Source organism: Uloborus diversus, chromosome 1 (assembly GCF_026930045.1).
Source record: "Uloborus diversus isolate 005 chromosome 1, Udiv.v.3.1, whole genome shotgun sequence".
Classification (NCBI taxonomy): Eukaryota; Metazoa; Arthropoda; class Arachnida; order Araneae; family Uloboridae; genus Uloborus; species Uloborus diversus.
In genome coordinates this window covers 73,425,415-73,449,695 of record NC_072731.1, presented here as the reverse complement: position 1 = coordinate 73,449,695, position 24,281 = coordinate 73,425,415, and positions in this window count along the sequence as shown.

Sequence of the window (24,281 nt, the reverse complement as noted above, 5' to 3'; positions counted from 1 at the left end):
CAAGGAAAGAAATTGATTGATATAATCAAACCATTTTACTTGCATTGGAAATACACTAAATCACCAAAAGTATTTGGAAAATTTCAAAAATTCACATTTTTACGGATATCTGGAGAAATAAACGACTAATTGCACTGTACTTTTTTTTCACAGAAAAGGTATACTCCAGCCGCCATTTTCCACTAAAAATTGAGTCTACTCTTCATTTAGGAGACGAACAAAAAATTGAGGAAACAAAAAAAAAAATGTTTTTAATCTTTTTTTATTGTAAATAGCTGAGAATAAGCTATATATTTCAGAAATAAGTTAAAAACCTATCTATTTTTTCTTTTTATATTTTCGTGAAAGTATTTCTAATACCCACTACCACGGAGATATAAGCTTTTCTTTCAAAAATGCAATTTCGTTTTTGAAGATTTTCGGCTCATATCATGCAGAGTTTTCCATCAAACGTTTCTGAACATTTGACAGCATATTAGAGAAACATAATAATAAAACTTTAAGTTAAATTACTGAAAATTTAATAATATATGAACGATTAAAGCAATTAATTTTTCACTGCGCATGCGCATTGCAATTTATGACCTTTATAATCGGAAGCCCAGATATATCCTGCATCTCATTAAAAAAAATTCCACCTTGATATCTTTAAAGATTATCAGCAATCTAATATGAGCCGAATTTTAATAATTCTTGGCTTGACGACGAATAGTGAGGGATCATTCTCAAATAATCCGTTCTTATCATGAATCCCTCTGCAACACGATAGCAGGAAAGCGTTGCCAGTTAGCGAACGACCCCTTACCATTTGTTGCCTACCACATAATTATAGAAATTCGACTCATTGGATCGCAGACAACTTTTTTAATTTTAATGATAATTTGAGGTGGAATTTTTTTCAGTGAGTTGTAGGATATATCTGAGCTTTGGATTATAAAAGTTACAAATTGCTATCTATTGCGCATGTGCTGTGAAAAATTAATTGCTTTAAACGTTCAGATTTGATTAATTTTTCGATATTTTAACTTCAAATTTTAAGATTATGTCTCTAATATGCTGTCAAATGTTCTGAAAGTTTAGTAACGTTTGACAAAAAAGAGCGTGATATGAGCCAAAAAACGCAAAAAAAAAAAAAAAAAAAATGCATTTTTGATATAAATGCTTATATTTCCGTGGGTATAAGAGATACTTTCACGAAAAATATAAAAATAAATTTTTGATAGATTTTTAACTTATTTCTGAAATTTATAGCTTATTCCCAGCTATTCACAATGAAAAGTTATCAAAAAACCTTTTTTTGTTTCCTCAATTTGTTGCTGGTCCCCTATGAATAGCAGACTTAATTGCTATTGGAAAATGACAGCTAGAGTATAAATTTTATGTGAAAAAAATTACAGAGCAATTGGTCTTTTATTTCTCGAGAAATAAGTAGAAATGTGAATTTTTGAAGTGTCCCAATTCTTTTGGTCATATAGTGTATATTTTCATGTTTTGCAAACAATTATTTACAAACGAAAAATACCATAATTTACATCTATTTGCCTAAGATTATATCCTATTGAGAACAAATTCTCGCTTCAAACATTGTTAGGAGAAAAAATATTGCGTTTCTTTTGATTCTAATTCGAAACTTTTTTTTTAAAGTACCTTTTTTTGATGTTAACAAAAAATTACTTTACATTGAAGGACTATTAATAATAAAAAGTACCACTCTCTCATATAAATAAAACTGACCTGAAACAGTAGATTTTATATTTTATTTATTTTCAGGTAACATATTTTTGTTCTTCAGGCAACTATTTCCTTGCTTCGGGAAAAGACATTCCGGATGAAACTGGTTCTTTCTTTCCCCTTATCTCCTGGGAAGGTTCTCATTTTGATAATTAAATAATACTTTCGTCAGCAATGCATGTACGTGAAAGCGAGAAAAATTTCCTTATTAAGATTGACTTTGTAAAGTAGCCCCTTGGGCGAAGTCAGCTATAATCTGCCATGTGAGCCTTTTGTGGATCTTGGTATCTTGTTTAGTGTCGTTTAAGGGAGAAAGTTTCCGTTAAAGACATGGTACGTGTAAAGATTACTCTTTTGTTTTTCCCGAATTAAAGGAGTTTGGAAAGTGAATTTATAATTTTGTTTCAAACACATTATGCACTTTGAGAACAACAGATGGTAGTTTCTTTTCCACGTTTTATTTATTTTTATTTTTTAAATTTGTAATTCGTTTTCTAAATTGGCTCTTCTCTCATAACTAGAACATTAGCTGTTGAAGACATATAAATACAACCAATGGCGTCATTTATTACCACCATTAAGAAATAATAATCAGTCAGTTAGAAGCTGCCAATATATTTTAGGCTTCTTCCCCAATCGCTTACATCTTTTTGCTTCATGTAGAATATTTGAGAGGAATCATCAGAAAAACTAAATAAATAAATAAATAAATAATACAAATAGCAAAAATCTTGCATTAGAGCTATTTCTATAAAAACATTGCATAAGAAACAAACTAACAGTAGTTATCTTTATTCTGTACCTTTATCTTTAGTAATAATAAAGCTGAAAGTCTGAATATCTGATCTGGAGGTCTATGACGCGCATAGCACATAAACCGTTCATCCGATTTTCATGAAATTTGGCACAAAATTTGGTGGCAACATGGGGATGTGCAGCGATCGAAGCGACTTTTCGAAAATTCGATCTTTTTTTTCTATTTAAGTACTAAGCCACCATAGGTGGATTCAGTTTTTCTGCAGCAACAACCGAGAGAATTACCGTAATATGGACGAGTAGATCCCCATAACATGGACGAGCAAATTACCATAACATGGACGAGCAAATGACCATAACATGGACGAGCAAATTAACATAGCATATTTTCAAGAAATTCATCATCCGAGATTTGGAAATATTCAGGCGAACCAAACGACCTTTTAATTTTTAACTACGGGTGAATCTGCGCGGGTACCGCTTGTTTCAAATAAAGAGGAAAAAACAGTACGTACGCGCGAGTAAAGTTAGTTTAAACCTCTATGTAAAAATTAAAGAATATACTGTACACACGAAAAAAAAAATCTTCTTTTAAATACCTGGCTGACCTTCATCTTTAATTACCCCCGAAGGAGCATTGATTAAGGTTTTTTGGTACCACTATATGTACATACGTGCTTAATTAGTACATACATACATAACCAAAATATCCCTTTCTACTGTCTTCGAGATAATATAAAAAGAATTTTCTCGCATCAGGGGGGGGGGGCGAAGAATTGCACAAGCGTAAATGCACGTGTTTATATATCTTGCAAGAGTTAGGCAACGGTAAGTCATAGAAAGTTGAAACTTTGCATGTAGGCTCTGTATGAGGTCTAGTTATGAACTTCCTATTTTGATTTTGGTTGCAATAGTATTCTCTAGTAAGGCTCTTTCATCAGTTTTTCGTGTAAAATCAATGTCAGCACGGGTATACACATCTATTTTAATGGTTTCTAAAAGTACATTTTTTAGTAAGTGTACAAGAAAGTCATGCTGTGTCTTTGTCGTCTGACGTCAAGTTATTTTTTATTTGCATTGACAAAGTATTTTTCAACTCCAGCTTACTCTGTTATCGGAGTAAATTATTATTTTGTATGTTAACTACGATTAATTCCTAAATTATCTATTAAACTAGAAATGTATGTTAAGAGGATCAACGTAGTGCGCCTCAAAGTTGTAATCTTGTTTTTTGATAAGAAATAATTTGTTTCGTATGTGTTGATACCGTTGATACTGACATTGTTGACACAGCATCTGGACCAACATTTATAAAGGTAGAAGGTATTGCCTGTTATTTTTCACTAACGGTACCTGCACGGCTTTGCCCGTAGTAGAAAATTAAAAGGTCATTTGGTTCGTCTGTATATTTACAAATAATGGATGATGAATTTCTCTCCAATTTGCTAAGTTAATTTTGATCACCCATGTTAAGGTTCCACGTTTTGATAATTTGGAAATTTACGCGTCCACGTTATGATAATTTGCTCGGTAAAATGTTCTTAAAAGTGGAATAGAAAAAGAGCAAAATCGAATTTTCGAAAAATCGCTACAAGGTGCACAACCCCCATGCTACAAACTAATTCTGTGCCAAATTTCGTGAAATGCGGCTGAACGGTTTAGGCACTATGCACGTCACAGACATCCCGACAGAGGTCCGGACAGAGATCCAAATATCCAGACAAACTTTGAGCTTTATCCTCATATATATAATAGCCGATAATTGAGTACCGCGCGTGTTTCAACAATGAAACTCGTGCCACGGCATGATAATTTGTGATGTGTTTTGGTAATTATATTTAATATGCAGGGAAAGGTTTTATTGTGACAAGGGTGAACTCGATCCGGTAACTTAACTGTTTTACTGGTAAGACTGTGTCACTTCAGGGGAATGAAGAAACGAAAAAGCGGTCAACTATGAACGCTATCTACTGGAGTTCAGGGTTAATCCACTGGAGTTAGGGTTAAAATTTCAACTATCAAAATATCACCAAACAGGCAATTGCTTCTTTAAAATGTAGAATAAGAGAAGCAATTTTCACCCGTCATACCTTGGCAGGCGACTTTCTAGTTATTAGTAAAGATTAAAAGAGCATTTTTTCCAAAATGTTTCTTCCTAGGTGGGCGTGGTATCCTGACTTCCTCTGTGATTGTTGTAAATTGTAATTTGAACGGAAATATTTTTACTTTACTTTCGCTACGATTAACCCAACGAAATTTTACCGTACTGCTACAAAAAAGATTTAAAAAAAAATATTAGAAAGCCTCGGAATGGTTTTTAGATAGACGACTAGTTTATGCTTGGAAACTGAGGCTGACTCATTGAAAGTAACTAGCAGATTTTATGTTATAGCTTTAAATTTTTGGTCATAACAATTGAAACCTCTCACATTGTTAATGCGACTAAATGATGCTGATTTAAATAATATTAGATGCAAATAAACACCATTAATACTATCACTGATATATATTGATTTAATAAAAAGTTAGAAGAAAAGTAATAAAATGAAACCTTCGCGTACAGAAACATTGCTTGAGCTTGGGTAAACACGCCATCTATATGACAGCTGCCGATCTTCGTAGAACACTAAAGAAGCAATCGATAGCACTTCCTGACCGTAGTTACAAATTACTGGAGGTGACTCAAAGAAGGAGCTGGCCCAAAAATAGAAAACTTACCCTAACGTACCTTAGAGCTGGAATTAGTAACTGGAGGGAGCAAGTCCAGTCATTGGCTTAGGAAATGCTGAGGCAAAGATCACAAGTCATATGGTTCTACTTTGATGAATGGGAGACACGTTTTGAGTAAAAAGAGTGAAAGAAACGTGATTTCTTTTAATACTTTACTTTCAAAATTTTCACGTGATTTGGGATTTTTGGTTCAAGGGTTAAGGCCTCTGTCCCTCCTGGTTTTATTTCTTATCAATAATACGTACATACAAGGTGTGATTCAGAAATTTTAAGACTGATCTCAGAACTAGAAATTTATTGAACATTTAAGTACAGCGCACTAAATTCTTCAAAATATGATCCTTCAGAATCAACAAAGCGCTTCCAGCGCTTCTTCCATTGTTCGTAGCTTTTCTGGAAGTCCTCGGGCAACAAGCTGTCAAGAACCTTCCTTGAAGCCTGCCGGACTGATTTTTTTCAGTCGATGGAGTCGAATCGCTTCCTGTTTAGACCTGACTTGAATAGGGGAAGATGAAAAAGTCATTTGGAACCAAATTAGGGCTATAGGGTGGCTTCGCCAGTGTTGTCACGTTAAACTTGAACAAAACTTCGTCGTCCGGCGATCGACTTGTGAGCGGGTGCGTTGTCGTAAAGGAGAATCCAATCGCGGCCGTGGAAGAATCGATTCCTCAAGCGGCGGAGCACCCCAGTGTGAAAATCTTTTTTTGTATCTCCCATTTTTCGAGCGAGGTCAATGACACGCACTCACGCAACAAGCGATGTGCACTCTCGAGTTCTCCGAAGCCAACTGCCACAGCTTCCGTTCGTTCACTGACACCCCACTACTTCTCCAATCCCCAGCCCATTTTCACTAGTCCACATGGTAAAAAATCTCGGTAAAAAATTAGTTTTGAAACTTCTGAATTACACCTTGTACAAACGTCATGAGAAAACTCGTGATAATTAGCTATAGGGTAGTCAAAAGAAATGTTACGGAAGTTCGAACATTCTTCAATACATTTGTACGTGCGTACGAGCCGAAAAGTTTATTAAACATTCAGTTAGCGGTGAGTAAAAGGGAAATTTATGCCGCATTTTGAACGAATTTTTTTTCGGGATTGCAATGCTACATTTACTATGTAAAAGGAAATAAAACGAAGTTAAAACGTCATAGTAAATAGAGAATTTATGAAATGATGTAATTTAAGCGCATGTTAAACTGTCATTTTAATGAAAAGATTGGTGAAAGAATAAAATATTACTTAATCACGAAAAGAAAAAAAAACGAAAAAATAATTGCATTAAAATTTTCACATTTTAAGTGTATACACTGACAGGTTAAACTGTTCTTTAAATTTATTGAAAAGTGGCCAACGATATTTTAAGCTTCATCTTACTGAAGGAAATTCACAATTTAATTAGACTTCTTTCATCAAAATGCATATTTTAAAATCATACGAAAATTAACTTAGGTTACCTTAAACCAATCCTTGAGGCTATTATCTAAATTAATTATAAAAGAAAATCATACTAAGTAGCGTCATAAGGGCTCATTTTTCGCTTATTTCTCTTAGATAATTCTACTCTTACAGTTTATTAAACCGACTACAGAATGCAATTATGAGTTCGCTTTCGTTTGCAAAAGTTCCTCTGTAAATGATCTTTAGCCATTTCATAGGATACAGTGCCTGAAGCACTCGGTGCCAAGAGAAAGAAATTCTCATTATCACCACTAAGCGCAACGGTCCTTATGGGTCCTTTTTAAGCTTGCGAATCATTGGTTTCTGCTGAATTTGGGGAAATGATATTCCAACTACGCTGATTGCTTCGGTTGAATATTTTCCTAATTTGAGTACTTCCAAGTTAAGTGTATTGTTAGCTAAAAATGATAAACCAGTAAGGTCACTACGGGGGAGGGGATGGGAGGGGTCCACCCCGGGTGTTACCCGCCTGAGGGCGTGACACCCAAAGTGGAATTTATAGTTTCTGAAAAAAAAAAAAACGAACAAAGTTAAATGCATTTTTAAGACTACTAACTAGAAAAGTTTTCGGGGGAAAAACCATCGGACCTCCTCTCTTCCACCTCACGTCATGGAGTGAATACTGTACTCAGGATTAGGTTTTTATTGTCAGTACTTAGACTGAAAATTTCATGCTTAGGGGAGACCGGGGCAAGATGACTATGTTAACATTTTTTGTTGTTTGTCAATTTATTTTTTGCTTTTGCTTTTTATTGTTGCCACAAAAAATAGCTGAAAATTTGAGAGAAAGATACTTAGCACTAATCATTTATGTCAAAAAAATAAATAAAAATGAGGGAATATCACAAATTTTAATACATTATATTAATGAAAACCGAAATAGAAATATTTAACATACAGTAAAATCTGAATAACAGAAGTGATTGCGAGATATCTTCTTCGATAAGTCTTTAGACGTATTTGCATTTAAAAAATGAAGCATACATATGATGATTTTAGCTATATTACAATAAATATAATAAAAAATGTCTCCATAAATGTCACACTAAGTCGAAAATTGCAATGTAGATTTAATGATTTTGAGATTTATTGTTCCTAAATTTTATTGGTGAGATGACAAAAAAGGGGGAAAAAACAGCTATGATAGAAATTCACGGATAATAAGTGCTCGCAGAAAAATAATGCCTGCCTCTAGTAATCTTGAAGTGTTTAAAAATATTAAGAGGCTACACCTCTTAGTAATTCAAACCTGGCGCTCATCAACCCCCGAAGATTTCTTCGCAATCTTATTCAGTTCGGGGAAATTTTATAGCGTCTTCAAAGAATAATCAAATTAAAATATGCTTTACGTTAAGAAAAATTAAAATACCGCTCACCCTCCCGTAAAAAAATATTAAATTGACTAAAGCGCCCATTATAATTAGAACAATATAAAAATCTCACTCCCATCGGAAAGAAATAACATGATTAAAATATAAAACAGTAAAAAAAAAATGCTTTGAAGAGAGGTACCTCTACTAGGGTCCAATCTAACTTGAAAGTTCCCAGCCATAGAGCTAAGAGACTTTTGAGTACAACAAACCGACCGTTTCTTACGCTTAAAATGCAGTTGTAAAATTCTCGGTCTCTAGTAACTTTATCCTGTTTATGTCCGTGATTGAATTTAGTTTATACTAGGATGTGCGCTAAATTAGAAACCCTTATGTATGCTGGTCTAATTGAACAAATTGGAACAAGTTTCATTTGATGACCTATAATTGGCAATTTATGTAAGACTTGAATTAAAAAAAAATAATTATAAAAAAAAAGATTCGAAATTTAAAAAAAAAGAAAAAAAAAAAAAAAAGAAAAGAGAACCCGCTTAGAGGTGCAAATCCACGAGGTTCAACGTATTTTTGTAAAAAAATGTAAGGTAGTCGGTGCTTAGGGGTCTCCTTTACGCAGGCCAGTCACAGACATCTTTTCACAATTTCATTGACGCTACTTTTTTTAAAAATGAAGTGATTGATTTATAGTATAGTTTTTATATAGATGTTGAATGACGGAGTTTTTACTTCTTAGTTGAAATAAAAGAAAAACAAAGAGATAATTTAATAGTTCAAAATATTCTTTCCGAAGTTTATTTCAGCAAGCAAATTCTTTCGAGACAACAATAATTCAATAAGATGTGATCATTCCGTACCATAATATTGGAGTTTCTACAAGCAATTTGAAATTCTAAATAAAAATACAAAATATTTCCAGCATAAATCCAGTTTTAAAGCAATTGCAGTTTATTTATTAAGATTAACTAAACCCAGACAAAGATTTTCGGTTTGTTAAAGATAAAATTCCCATAGCTTTATATTTCAAAGTCCTCAGAACAATCCATTTATATGAATATTTCTTTTCCATTTATTTTTATCATTTGGATTATGTATTGAAATCTCGTTGTTGAATGCGGGATTAAAAAATAACGTTTTTACTCGTCTGTGCAGCAAACAAGAAAACTTTTCTTTTCCAGCAATGACAAACTTCTTATTTACCTAGTTTGACCGTTTTTTATGTTCCTTTGATTCTTAAGATTACCATGATGACGAGAAAAAAGTGTAGTTCGTTGTTTTCAGTATTTATTTAGAGTTTTCGTCGTGTCACAAACCGTGTGCGTTGTTTCAAGGCTTTAAGCAACATTCAGACTGCGTCCGTACGGCACGTGAGCTCCGCCTTTTTCTCCCTAAAGCCAGTTTTCGATCGGCGTTGCCATGACAGCAAGCCGTATTGTACGGGATTCGACAACGGGACGAAAAGCTAGATATCTGATGTCCGCCACGTCCGTAGAGTTTCGAGTAGCATTTCATTGCTCATCCACGAGATGAGCGCGTTCTCGCTATTGGGTGAGAGTACCAGCATGTGCTTCATGCGCTTTTGCAATGTATGAAGGCTTCTCCCTTTTCGGATGACGTTTGTCTGTCCGCTTTACGTGGCGAACGTGATGTATGGACGATGTCTGAATTACACTTTAACTCAAGTAACTTTTACACTATTTTTTATTTTTATATTTTTGCGTAAAATCACAGTTTTTTCTTGAAAAACACCTTTACAGATAAATTTAAATACGCAAAACATTATCTAAATGCAAATTTTCCCGATTACTAATTCCAATCACTTTATAAAAATATCATAACGCTATGCGCTGTTAGTATAATATTTGTGATAAGTGCACGGGTACAAATTGGTCATAATAACTATATCTTTATTACCACAACCTAATTACCATTCCTTTTGGGGGCTCTGCCCCCTACTCGCTGAAGCTCACCAACTCCTGAAGATTGCTTCACAAAGATTTAAATCGCCAGTTAAAAAACGTATTATGGGCTCTCTCCCGTTATATCAAAAAAACACCTTTTCCCCGGGTTTCAAAATAACTTGTACCAACTTGCAGAGCCGTAAGGACGAAGGGCTCCTGAGCATCGCAAAACTGCAGTTTTGTATATTCATGTTCTTAGTAGTATATTATGCTCTTTAGCTCAAGACTTGAACTGAGTTGAAACTAAGATTTTTCGTTAAAATCGAAACCATTAAAGTTTTCGAATAAGGGAAAGAAGAAACATGCGAATTGAAAAATTGTAACTATGGCAACGCCAAATAAAACATCAATAATTTTAATGGAGATGAGGATTATTTGAACTTGACTTTTAACGGCTTGTAACTTTTTTTTTCCTTTAGAAATAGAAACTCAGTTTTTCAACCATAGGTCAAGTTAGACCTGGAGTAAAAAGAAACCTCTCTTTTCAGTGGTGTCAAAAAAAAAAATGTGGGACAATTCCTTCGCTTTTTAGTGATAGATTCAATGAAGAAAGCAGTGCCTAAATGTTAGCTAAGTTAAAGAAGTTCGAGCTACAAACGCAAATAACTCCCGCCGTATTTAAGTTAGAGCATTGAAACAAATTGCGTAAAACGCGAAAAATTCTACCCTTTCCAACAGTATATAATATTAATATGTGCAAGTAATTTTTCACTCCTTTAATAGGCAATAATAGGCAATGTACGTGCAATTTGAGCTTAAAAAATTAATTACAAAGAAAAAAAAACTAATTCGAATTTAAAAATAAAATAAAACGCCAGGTGCACACTTCCGGGGCTCGAAGCAATTTTGTACAAAATTTCAAGGCTCTAGGTGCAATGGGGTATCCTGGACGCACGTCCGTCACAGACTTCATTCCAGAATTTCTTAGAAACCTTACTTTTATTTACTACAAGGAGATAAGCCTGATATTGCCAAATCTAGAAAGTTGTCAGTCATAGCATGATGGGTACGAATTTCTTCTCCACTTCCAATCCATCCCATTTGAAGAAAACAAAACCTCCAACCATGCTAGAAACAGAGACTATCTCTAGTGTGTTTCTGATCGAATAGGGTGCTGTAACAATTCTTAATTGCGAAAAATATAATTTAAATTTGACACTTTAAAATTCAAATGAATGCCAGGCGCTGGATAACCCTCCCCCCCCCTAAAATTTGACGTAAAAAAATTAACTCTCATAAGACTTCAGCTTGAAGAATATAGAAAAATAGTCTATTGAGACTTTAAATTAATTCGTGCTTTAGAAATTCGCTACAATAACTTTTAATAATTATTTTAAAAAATAATAATAAAAAGTAAACTTTTTCTTACATATAAAATGGATGACTACGCATTTGTGTGTTTGATTATAGACAAAAGTGGCAACTTTTTATAATTTTTAAACAAATTTCATACTTAATAGAATATATAAGCCGATCTTATTATTCCTCAGCCCTCTAACATACTTTGTTTCATCTTAATTCCACTTTTTTTTTTTTTTTGTTTCTTTACCAGATCTGAATTTTGTAATTATCACTTTGCTCGCAAAAGTTTCTCTGTACACGATTCTCACCCATTTCACATGACTTAAATGCCCGGAGCATATGGTGCAAAGAGAAGGAAATTCTCATTATCACTACAAAGCGCCAAAGGTTAAACTCAGGAATGGCAGTTTCTGCTGAGTTCAGGAATAAAATAATGTGCTGCCTGTGCTATTTGTTAGGGGGACATTTTTCTAACTTCTTCCAGCCTTCAAAGAAAATGAAAATTTTAACTTCCAGATGTAAGTAAGTCTATAGTAAATCATTTGCTTATTTTTCATATAACTTTTTTAGAATCCCCCCCTTTTTTTGGTTTGTATTTATAACTAAGAAGACATGATCAGAAATGTGTGTAAATACTATAGAGCATCATTAAAAAACATTCCCAAATAAATATTAATATATTTATGCAAACATACAAGTGCGAAAGCGATTTCAAATTGTGTTTCAACTGTTGCAAACAATATTTTCTGATTTTTTTTCTTTTTTTTTGGTTTTCATTTATATAGCTATGAAGACATACTCAAAAGTGTATGTAAGTATACAGCATCATAGAATCATTAAAAAGATTCCCAAATAAATATAAATTACATTTCTGCTAACTTACCATTGCGAAGGAGAATCCCACTTCTGTTCCCACTGTTTGCAGGAAACTATTTTCCTATTTCTTTGGTTTTCATTTATAACTATGCAGACATGCTCAAAAGTACACGTACGTATAGAGCATCATTAAAAAAATTCCCAGATAAATATAAATTACATTTACGCAAACTTACCATTGCAAAGGAGAATACCACTTCTGTTCCCACTGTTTGCAAGAAACTATTTTCCTATTTATTTGGTTTTCATTTATAACTATGCAGACACGATCGAACGTACACGTAAGTCAAGAACATCATTAAAAAAATTCCCAAATAAATATAAATTACATTTATGTAAACTTACCATTTCGAAGGAGAATCCCACTTCTGTTCCCACTGTTTGCAGGAATCTATTTTAATATTTATTTGGTTTTCATTTGTAAGTATGCAGACATTCTGAAAAGTACGCGTAAGTAAAGAGCATTAGTGAAAACCATTCATAAATAAATGTAAAAACATATAAGCAGACATAAGTACATTCTGTACAGAAATGCATTTAGATGAAAATAGCTTTTTTCTTTTCGAAAGTATTTTTTTTTTATTTGCTTCGACTATTTTTTGAGTAGCGGTTAAATATTGTCTTTACTTCGCCCGGTGCCTGTCGTGGAATATATTGTATTTGTGTTGAGTAGATATGAATCTTTGTATTTGTTTGTTATTTCTTCAAAAACTATCGGAAGTTATAAGTCAAATCGAAATCAAAAGAATTCTGGATTTTTTAATGAGTTCATTTTCCCCTGTCTAATCCTGATTTGACTGTAATTAGAGATATTTTAACTAAAGAAGTCAGTTGAAAATCTTTCTTGTATTTGAAACTCAAAATAAACTCGAACATCTAAAATGTTGATATTAATTGATTCGGTTTTTTTTCTGCGTAAAATGAAATTTGTTTGATATTAAGTTAGTTAGAATCATATGTGTTTCATTACAAACTCGAAAGGTTTTCGTAAACACAATCATTAACTAATTATTTTTCTATATCCATGTTCAAGTCTTCATTTATTGGGTGATTTTAGGAGTGATCAAAAGTTAGCCCCCATGCAGATAGTGACTCATAACTCTGTAAGAATTTTTTTAAACACAAGTATGCGTTTTTGCATATTTTTGCAATGGTCAAAATTTACAACTTATCTTCTTAGTTGCTTATGTACTATATGTTTATTCTATATATTTTTTTTTTGTTCAACCTCTAATATTTTGCTATTTGTGAAATGAAAAAAAAAAAAAAAAACATGGAATTAATACAGTTAGGAAGCTTATTTATTGTTATATAGCAGTAAATATTCATTCAATTTTGCGAACAATTAAGCTTTTCATGAATTAAATATTAAATCGAACTTAGTTTTTCTTTCTTTTTTTTTTTTTTTTTTTTTTTTGTGGAATTTCCGCGGAAAAATAGTAGCAAAAAAAAAAACTTTTTATAGGAAAAAGTACTCGAAAAACATTGAAACTTTCTCCAAAGTCTTATTTGCAGATTCTTAATGAAATGGTGAAAAAAGTGCCGCGGGGTTTCAATGCAAACATAGACTTCCTGGAAATTCGTACTAAATGGTAAATAAAAATTTTATTATAGTAAAACTATACCATTCATTGCCTATTTTGAAAGTAAAAGCATTTTTTTTTGTTTTTTAAATGCGAACTATTTCAAAATGAGAACTTAATGCATACATGTAACTCGCTTGGCGTAATTGAAAGAAATTGATGCAGTAATAAACAGTTGTTTTCATTTGATTCATCTGCATGATCAATGTGAATGAAAAAAAAAATTATTTATTTAATATCCGCTTCATGCCATCAACAAATGCAAAAAAAGTTCTTTAAAATAAGCGTATTGCTTTACTGGTTTAAAAGAATACAAATGAAAAAAAAAAAAAAACAACTTGATTCTTTATTTTATGTTTCTGAAACTGATTTTGTGCACGGCAACATTTTTTTTTAGATGACTCCCCAAAAATAGGTTTTTGTTTACATTACAACTGCACATTTTTCTTTGCGTAACATACTAACTCATTTTAAAGTCCGCAACAGTTTTGCGCGTGCGCCCAACAATTGTTGTGTTGTAAGAGAATGTTAAGTGTTTTATAAAACACAGTATATAAATAAAATTTTTCTCCGATAGTTTTTAAAATCATCTCCTGTCAAGTACAATGGAAAATAACGATATTCAATAGCCATTCATTAAAGGGAAACAAAATACTAAAAATTATTGTTTTAAAAATCTCTTTAGAAAGTTCTTTAGTTTGCCTAAGCGGTGGTCAGACTGTAATGACATTGACCAGATTTCGGAGTTTCAAAATAACAATTTATAAACTTGGCATTTTTTATGTACGAATGTATTATTGTTATTTACTGGAAAATCACCCGTCAAGGTATGACGGCTGAAAATTGCTTCTACATTTGAACGAAACTATTGCCTGTTTGATGATCGTTAAAATTTTAACCCTAACTCCAGTGGATTAACCCTAAACTCCTGTAGATAGAATTTATTGCTAACCACTTTTTCGTTTCTTCATTCTCCTTAAATTACAGTTTTACTAGTAAAACAGTTAAGTTACCGGATCCAGTTCAGCTTTGTCAAAATAAAGTATCCCCCTTTTTCAAACACTGCCAAAAAATACTATCAAAATTATGAATAACTTACTGAATTTATGGTGTTTCAACAATGAACAATGCCGTCGCGCAGGCTACGGCATGAGTTTCATTGTTGATGACGTCAGCGTTACTCGATCAGTAAATTACCTATTACAATATACTTTCGTTTTACGCGAGTTTATTTTACGCGGTTTTTGATAATACGCTGTCTAAGATTTGATATCTTTATTTTATTTTGTGTGGATGAGTTTTGATTTTATACTCACGCGGCAATGCAAATAGACAATATTTTCCCGTCTTTCAAATTCCAGATATTGCAGATTACACGTAATGAACTGCATTTTGGAGTGCTAGGATAGACCGGGGTATTGCCGCCACCTGAGGAAATGCCGCCACCGTTAGACGATCTGACGGCTCCTGACCTGTTGCGAACGATGCTATAAACAGAACCCCAAGTCGATGGCAGTACGATGCCTGCATTTGCTATTAATAACCTTTAACTACATTTAATCAACAATATTGATCACTTCCGTTTTTTTGAGATGTCTTTAAATCTACATTTCTTCCATCTTGTCGGATCGGGGTTATGACGCAATCTCACTGGGGTTAATGCCGCCATGGTGGCGACATTACCCCTAGAAGTGTCTTTCCACTGTGTAGGTCAAAAGCTTTATTAAAGAAACGAAAATGCGTTCTTGTACCCTGTATTTAGTAAAAACAGAGTTGGTTAACATAAGTTAGTCTTAAGAGAAGAAACTGGTGTAGAACATAATCTTGTAAATGTGAGCAATACGTCTGAAGGTGAGTTGCTGGATGTAGCACCTTGCTCATCAAATACCTCTAAGTGAGGCACGAAATGCCTCACCAAAAATCGTTTCTTCAATCGCTAGAAAAGTTTTCACCAGTTCACAAATTGGCAGCAGAAAGGGTAAAGGAAAGTTCTAAAAGAAGAGGTCACTCCTCAATTCTAACGGAAACCCCAATGAAGGCAGCTTTGGAAGAAACAGTAGTTTAAAGAAAGTAAAAAACATTGAAGAAGAAAAAAGCCGAAAGAAAATCTGCAGCAAAGGTTTTGGGAATGTTTATCAAAACTGAATCCAAGGCAAAGAAAGAGAAAGTAGAAAACATCACGGCTAAAGAAAAAGAATAAATTTGTTAAAAAAAGGGGTAAGCGACTTTCTAGTTTTGAAAACTCATCAGATGAGGAGGACATCGGGCGTCAAAAATGTTTGTGACTATGAAGAAAATGTTAACCTTTTCGATCCAAGCGATCCAAACTTTTCAACTTTCGCTATATATGCAATGAATATGGAACGGACGAACTGTAGTACAAATGCACTTGCTGTGGAAAGTGGGTGCAATCAGAGTGTGGCGATGTTGAAACAATTGAAAACGAAACTTTGTGATTTTTGCAAATTTTAAGAAAATCAAATGAACTCAAAATACTGTTTTTTTCACTAGTAAAACTAAAAGTCATTTATTTTGCTTTTCAATTCCTATTTTGTTATGCTAAATTTATACAGGATTTTCAATAAATTTTCCTTCTTAGTCATTTAGTCATACTGGCTAGTGGCAGGATTACTCCAGGTCCGTGGCGGTATTACCCCTTCTCCCCGGGTAATACCGCCACAGTGAAGAGGTTAGCAAATTGATGTTTTATGACTATTTCTTTCATAGATTTATTAATAACAAATTTTGTATACATTCTTAAGATGGCGTACAGTTATCTAAAATATTGATCTTGCTCATAAATACCATTTTTGATGGTGATAAAAATTGAAGTTCCTTAAAGTGGCGCCATTCCCCTGGTCTACCCTATTAATGAAGCTTGGGTCACTGGAGACATTTTTTTGCGATTGGTTCCAAAGTGCTTTTCAGAAATAAAGTTAAAACTCACACAATTCAGAGCTAACTGGAAGAAGAACTTGGACGGCGAAACCAATGAGGATACCAAAATCGATGGCACACAACCAAAAACGTTCACATTGAAACGTTTGAGCCATTCCTTGACAATAGCAAATGTCTGGCTTATTAGTGAAGGGAAGATCCTGTCATGGAAATGACGCGACAGTTCATGGATGCATTGTTAATGCCACACAAAGAACTACAGAGAAAAATTCTTAACGACTGCCAAAAGACTCTAATGACCAGCTCCTTTTTATAAACACTAAATTAATTAGTATGTTCTTTATTCATGTTATGCATACGTATCGATATAGGTGCACATTAAACTTATTTTAAAATTACTAGCTGACCCGGCAAACGTTGCTCCGCCAGATAAATATTTTGTAGTGAATATTTGGGTTGTTAGGCAAAGAAAGAGAAAGTAGAAAACATCACTGCAAAAGAAAATGAATAAATCTGTTAAGAAAAGGGGTAAGCGACTTTCTAGTTTTGAAAACTCTTCAGATAAGGAGGACATCGGACGTCAAAAAGTTTTGTGACGATGACGAAAATGATAACCTTTTTGATTCAAGCGATCCAAAAAATAACGAATTTAAAAAATAACGAATATATTGTAAGTTTGAGAGTATGAAATATTTGACTGAAAGAGGAATGGAACACTGTTGACGATGATCACCGATAAAAACAAAAAAGCACCAATCATTCATTTTCTCAATACAATACATTTCATTAACGTAACGAACAAATTCATTGTTTGATCTCTTAAAAGTTAAACTTAATGTGAAAAAAGTGATAGATTTTTTATCCTAAAATATGAAAATAAAATAAAGAAAGTCAATATTCATTTCGGGAAGAGCAATTGAGTAGTGTATGATTTTTTTTGTCAGTCCATCTTCAGCCAACACAAATAAGCTCGATGGTTAGCGGTTTGCTCAAGCGAGAACATGCCACGTATAACTGTACATGTGAAAAACATGGTGTGCTTGAATCTAAGCCGCAAACATACATCGTTTGCCCTTGCGTTTTATTGATTGTCATTGCGAATGCATATCTAATAGAAAATTGAACGCATTCAATTTTCGAAGTAAAATAACCGAAAATCTAATTTTAAGTCGTAGAAGGTGTAATGATATGCACGGCAAATCCAGTGGGTTCAAAATCTCTGTTGGCTTACTTTCAGTTTCGTTTTAATCGCAAGCTGGGTTTGAGATGCCCATCTTGCTGGCATTACTCACAGTAATCCACGCGCACGAACACAAATAGACAAAATGTATGCATAGTTCAAAACTTCGCACGCACACTTTTTTGTGATACAAAACAAATGCAGAATCGTATATAATTAAAAATTGAGCGTATGTACCTATGTACACTGGTGGACAAAATTATGAGAGGGATGGCATTTTCACTTTTCTCGGAAAATATCACATAAACCCTAGATAGTTTGTTGCCATATAATGATAGCACTATGGCGCTGGTGTCACTGAGATGGGTTTACGTATTCTTGTGGGCGTTGCTAAGGCAGCATGAGGTATAAAAGCTTCGCAGCTAATTCCACTCTGCGACACAGTAACTATTTGTATGGTGTTTCTTGAATAACCTTGTTGTTTTTGTTGACTTTTGGGTGAAATGAGTAAACATAATCGTTTAGACGAAGTTATGATGTAGAGAATTGTTGGTAGACTTGAGGCAGGGCAGTTTCAAGCTCAAGTTGCTGGGGAATTGGGTGAAAGTCTAAGCGTTATTTCGAATTTGTAGAATCAGATTAAAAATAGTGGGACAGTGTCCAGAAGACCAGGAGGAGGTTGTCTGAGAGCAGCAGCAGCCAGTAAAGTCCAGTATTTGTTACTTATAGTCGAGCACCAGATGACGTTTACAGCGACACGACTGTCTAGGGACCTCGCTGCTGCCACAGAAACATTAGTTTTAAGCAAGACAGTTAGTTGCCAAGAAGCTCGTTGAAAGAGGCTTGTATGCCAGGAAGCCCGCCATTTGCATCCTACTCCCTCCCACAAAAGATAGCGTGTATAATGGTGCAGACAGCACCAACACTGGACATATCTACAACGGGCTAATGTCTTTTTCACAGATGAGTCCAGATTCTGTCTTCAACCTGATTCTCAGCGAATATTTATTTGGAGAGAACCTGGAATCCGATACCATCCCAGTAACATCATGGAAAGGAACCATTATGCTGTTGGAGGATTGTTGCTTTGAGCAGGGATCATGCAAGATGCCCGCACACCACTCTATGTGTTTGACACTGGTTCCGTGAATGCCCAGGGGTAAAGGCAGGAGATCCTGAAACCCTATGTGCGTCTTTTCAGGGGAGTTGTTGTCCCAGAATTCGTTTTCATGGATGACAAAGCCGACCACATAGGGCTGTCCTGGTTGAGGAGTATCTGGACAGCGAAGAAATTCATAGAAAAGATTGACCAGTCAAATCTCCTGACCTTAATCCTAATGAACATGCTTGTGATGCTCATTAGGGTTATCATATCATGGGAGGGCTATTGCGTTACGCCAACCCTCACCAAGAACCATTCTGGAGTTAAAAAACGCTCTGGTGGATGAGTGGAAGGGTCTTCCACAATCACTCTTTAACTGTCTCATTAACAGCATGTACACTCGTTGTGCATGGTGTTTATTTGTCAGAGGTGACCACACACCATACTAGAGGCAGCCACGCTCCATACAAGCCTCACTTTCATTGCCATCTTTCATCCTGAATTTCAGTCCACATTGGACATTTGGCAATAACTCTTGCCAATTAATGGCACTTTAATTTTTGCTTTGCGCACACTATTGTCTTACTATAAGTTATATCCACACCAAATTTCATTTATTTTCATCCAATATTTCTTGAAATAATTAAGAAAAGGCCTTCCATCTCTTAGTTTTGTCCACCAGTGTATGTAACTATGTATGTATGTATGTCCAAGTTGCTTCTAGTGAACTCACCATCAAACCAGGCGGTAATAATTAGGGAAGATATCAATTAAAAACTATTAATTATGACATAAAATTTCTATTTTTCGAAGGCTTTCCTCCATTCAAATTATTATTCAGTGCTTTATCTCAACTTTCCGTAACAATGCTTTTATTAAAATTTATAGCGTGAAGAAAATAGTTGAGACGAAAGATCTGTTGCCATTTCTTTTTCTCGAACATGAACAAGTAAAATTCAAGTACATTTTTGTTTTAAAGACTTTTCTTGTAATGGGGGGGGGGATTTAAAATGTTTACATTTGGTTATTTTTCCGCAATCTGCCGCAAAATTTTACTGATTTTTTTTTTCTTTTTTTTGTTCAAGCCTGAGTGTTGAACACACTGTTATAACCAGAGGTGCCTGCTGGATGCGATTTTCCGCAGTAGGGTGCAAAGACGGAGCCACAGGGTGTCAGAGAGGCTAGGAAATATTGTTCCGATATCTTTTAGCACCTCAGTGGATGAAAGAAGGTAATGAAGGGCCGTCAGCTCACGCAGTAGCCAATAGCGACTCTTTTTCTCCGCAAAGGTGCCTCGCTCGCACATGCGCTGTGCACTCCGGCATAAGTTCAATTCAGCCACTTTAATGGCGGACGACGATGCTGTAACGTAGTTGTTGGTACATTAAATTTTCACATTGAATAGACAATTATACTGGATTAAAATTCTACATTTCTGGGACAAACCTTCAAAACTTTGCGTAAGTACAGGCATTTAATCATGGTATAACATTTAAGGCTTTCCAACAGGCTTTTAGTGTTTTCAGAGTTGTGTTTCAACAAAGTAAACTGAGTACTGCTTATTGTTTATAGTTAACCGTTTTAGCATAGTGATGTACGGCTTTTTTTATCACGTGTACTAATATATGGTGTTCATTGCTTGTCACGTCTGCGGTCTCACGGATTTTCCCCGAAATTGTTTATTGTTAGCAATACGAAATAATTAATAAGTAACCGGGATTACAATTCAATGATGTAACTAACTGCTACAGCAGATACACTAAATGTCTTTATTTTCTCAATAAAATAACTGCGTAGACGTAGCAAAGAAAAAAAGCTTTGAAAAGAAATCTCTCTGTGTGTTTCATGCCATGACTCATTACGTGAAAATATTTCGTTGGCGTTATTTCAAAAACCGAATGCAGTGTCTAGACGCGTTTATTTTTTTTCTCTCTCTAATTTCTGTTTCCAATGCTTTTCATTATGTAGGATGCTAAAAATTTGTTTTGATTTTTAATGTCAAAAAAGTTTCTATTTAACAAAGAAAAAAAAGTGCTTTTTTAGATTACTTATGTTCAAATAGGATATTCAAACGTCGAACTATATAATACGTATCAATATGTTACGTTTGATGAAAATATTTGGAGCGTTTATGAAACGCGTGCATTTTATGAAACGCTTTGATCTTTCCGTGATTGTAATATAACTGAATATTTTTGGCTGTGCTTGTAAATTATCCATAAATGCATACTCTTATTTTTTAGTATCATGCTATAGTAAATGTCAATATCATTTAAAACTACTGAGCAATCCAAGGGTTTTTATGAGAGTTAGAACTCAGATAGAGGAATTGAAGTCATGAACACTTCTATATTTTGTTGGAAAGTCTGAAATGTTATCAAATGCCTTAAATGACAAATTTTAATCCAAAATGAATTCAATGTGAGAAAAGTACCAAGACTTTGTCTATCATAAACCCAAACAATAAATAGAACACAATAATAATCAAAAACGCACACAATAGGGGAGAGGGGGAAGAGGATCTACTGTAGAAATCAGTGAGGGTGCTATTTTTCTCTCCTAAGGTTCCTCCTTTTCCCCGCGCTGCCTGTCTTTTAAAAGGTGCCCATTTTTCGCCCTAGTAAGAGGTGCCATTCCGGCTCCGTATTGGGTGTCGCTGGTGAACAAGAGTTTCACCCCTGAAAGGTGCCAAACGCAATCTGTAGTTTTAACTGTGCACGTGTCACTTGACATAACTTTTATTTTCTAGGTGGACCGTGCAAAGCCGGGCGACGCAGCTAGTAAAGTGTTAAAATGCGCGATGCCCCGGCGAAACGTCGGAAAACTCTCAATGATTGAAAAATGTTTTTTTTTTTTTTTTTGCCATCTTCTGTTTGTCTACAAATAAAATGTTTGAAATTAATTTAAGCGAGGCTTTTACAATGATTTTCGACAAAAGTTATTACAACGATTTTCAACAATGATTTAAATTTTTTCAAACAATGGTTTTTAAAATCATTTCCAACAATGGTTTTTACAATGAATTTCAACAATTGTTTAACAATGGTTTTTACAATGAATTTCCACAATGGTTTAACAGTAATTTTTACAATGGTTTTCACAAAAAAGTTCTGGATAGGAACACTCTGATTATCTAGCGGTATGAAATATACTTTATATCCTATTCTTACACCTACCAAATACACATAAAAATTTCATAAAAATCAGTCCAGCCGTTTTGGAGGAGTTCAAACACTAACACCGTGACAGGAGATTTTTATATATTTGATTTATTACTAGAATGAAATATTTTTTCATCTATGGAACCTAACCCCTATTTTAACACTACTATAAAGTCGGTATTTACGCGGTTTTGATTCACGCGGCATTTCCGTGGAACGTAACCCCCGCATAAAACGAGGGTCTACGGTATATACAGGAGTCCCTCATATAGCACGGTCCTTGTACAATACGGTTTCGATATTACACGGTACCAAATTTGCAATTATTATAACATCGTTTCGATATTACGTGGGGCGAAACTTGAATTTAATACTTCATGGTTTTGATACAAGACGAAAGTTATGTTTAAAAAAGATGGAATTTCTCCTTTTCGTTTAATACATTCTGTTAATGGTTGATAACTCTAATAACATTTTACATCGTTTTTATGAAACTTGGTTTCGGTATAACATGGTACACATTCCATGATTTGCATTATTTCTAAGCCTCGTATAGCACGGTTTCGAAGTAACCTAAAACACGGTTTCGATGCAACACGATACATATTGACATGATTTTTACTATGTACATGACTAGTTACCGTAAAATAGTTCAACTATGGGCCACTTTTCAATGCTTTCAAGGAAAATTCAGGGAACATCTTTGATCTAGAAATTTGAGGACTATAGCAATGTTAGCTATATATCTTGTCTTTCGAATGAAATGTTTAAAAAAAATCTAAGTTGGAAAGAAGATCAAGGGGAATTTTTTTCCCATAGCTCATAGTTGCACCCCAAAGGGGTATAGCTATGGGCCACCTCATTTTAACCTAGAAAACGCATTGAAAACGTGATCTGGTCTATTGTTATCTGAGACTACACGTAGTCCTCTGCTTGAAACTGTATAAGAAAAATTTTAAAAATCCATAATTTACCTTTTTAAAAATTTTTTTTTAAAACTTAATCATTATTTGTTGTCTCGAGTGATTAATAAAGTTCAATATAGTAAACGTAGGTAACGTTCATCATTATCTGCCTAGGTTTTGCAGTAGAAACATTTGAAAACTAGAAAAATCTTACTAAAGGCTAGGTACCTATACTTAGGTCTGACAAATTTTAAAAGAGCTCAAAAAAATAAATAAATAAAAAATAAATAAATAAATAAATAAATAAATAAAAATAAAATAAAAAATAATAAATATAAATAAAAAAAAATGAAAATTGAAATGCGAAATCACATTTCCTATTCCAAATCTCATCAAAATAAAGTCTTTAAAAATTATCTCAGTTTGTATTTAATCCGGATTTCAGTCAGCATCTTCTTCAAAAACTCCCAGGAGTATGGGAGATAGGACGACCCTTAAGCTTTCTTCTGTCTTTTTTTGCAATTATTTAACAAATAACACAAAATATGACGAAAGCATCCCTACAGAGAATAAAATAAAGCTTCAAGCCACTAAAAACCGTGAAAAATAGGTGGCCCATTGTTGTACCCCAACATTCCCATTTTTGATAAATGTTTAGAGCTCGTGAAAACTATTAAACATTTCAAGTCAACAAGCGGCTTAATTCATAACTGACAAATTAGTAAAGCAAATCTGAACTTAGCAGATCTTGGAAAACACAACAAGTAGTCTGCCCAAAGGAGACCTTTGGCTCTTCCACGAGTTAGTCGAACCACGCACAAAGAGCGACTGAGTTATTTAAGGTATCCAACAACAATGGCAATCTCTGATAACGTTTCTTTAGTTACCTAAATGGTTACACTACCTGGTGATTTTTTTTTAACGATCATAAGTTCAAAAAAGAGACCACTAGAGAGCAAAATCATCGCCATGGCAACAGTGGCCCGTTATTGCCCCCTTGCCACAAAGTTGTACCGTTTTACGGTAGCGTAAAAATAAGTTAAAAAGGGGTTTTTAAAAAAGTCTCGTATAACAAGGTTTCGAGACTACACGGAAAGAATAACCGTGTTATACGAGGGACGACTGTATATGAGGATTGTAAAAATGCAATGTAAGATTCACTCGTAGTCAAAATTCTCCAACTTAAGTTTAAAGTAAAGTTTTATACTTAAACAATTTCATAAAGGCATCCCAATATATCGCAAACTGTATGACCTGTACTGTTCTAAAAATGCTGTCTGTGGTTTCCGAGATCTGCTTGCAGATATAATT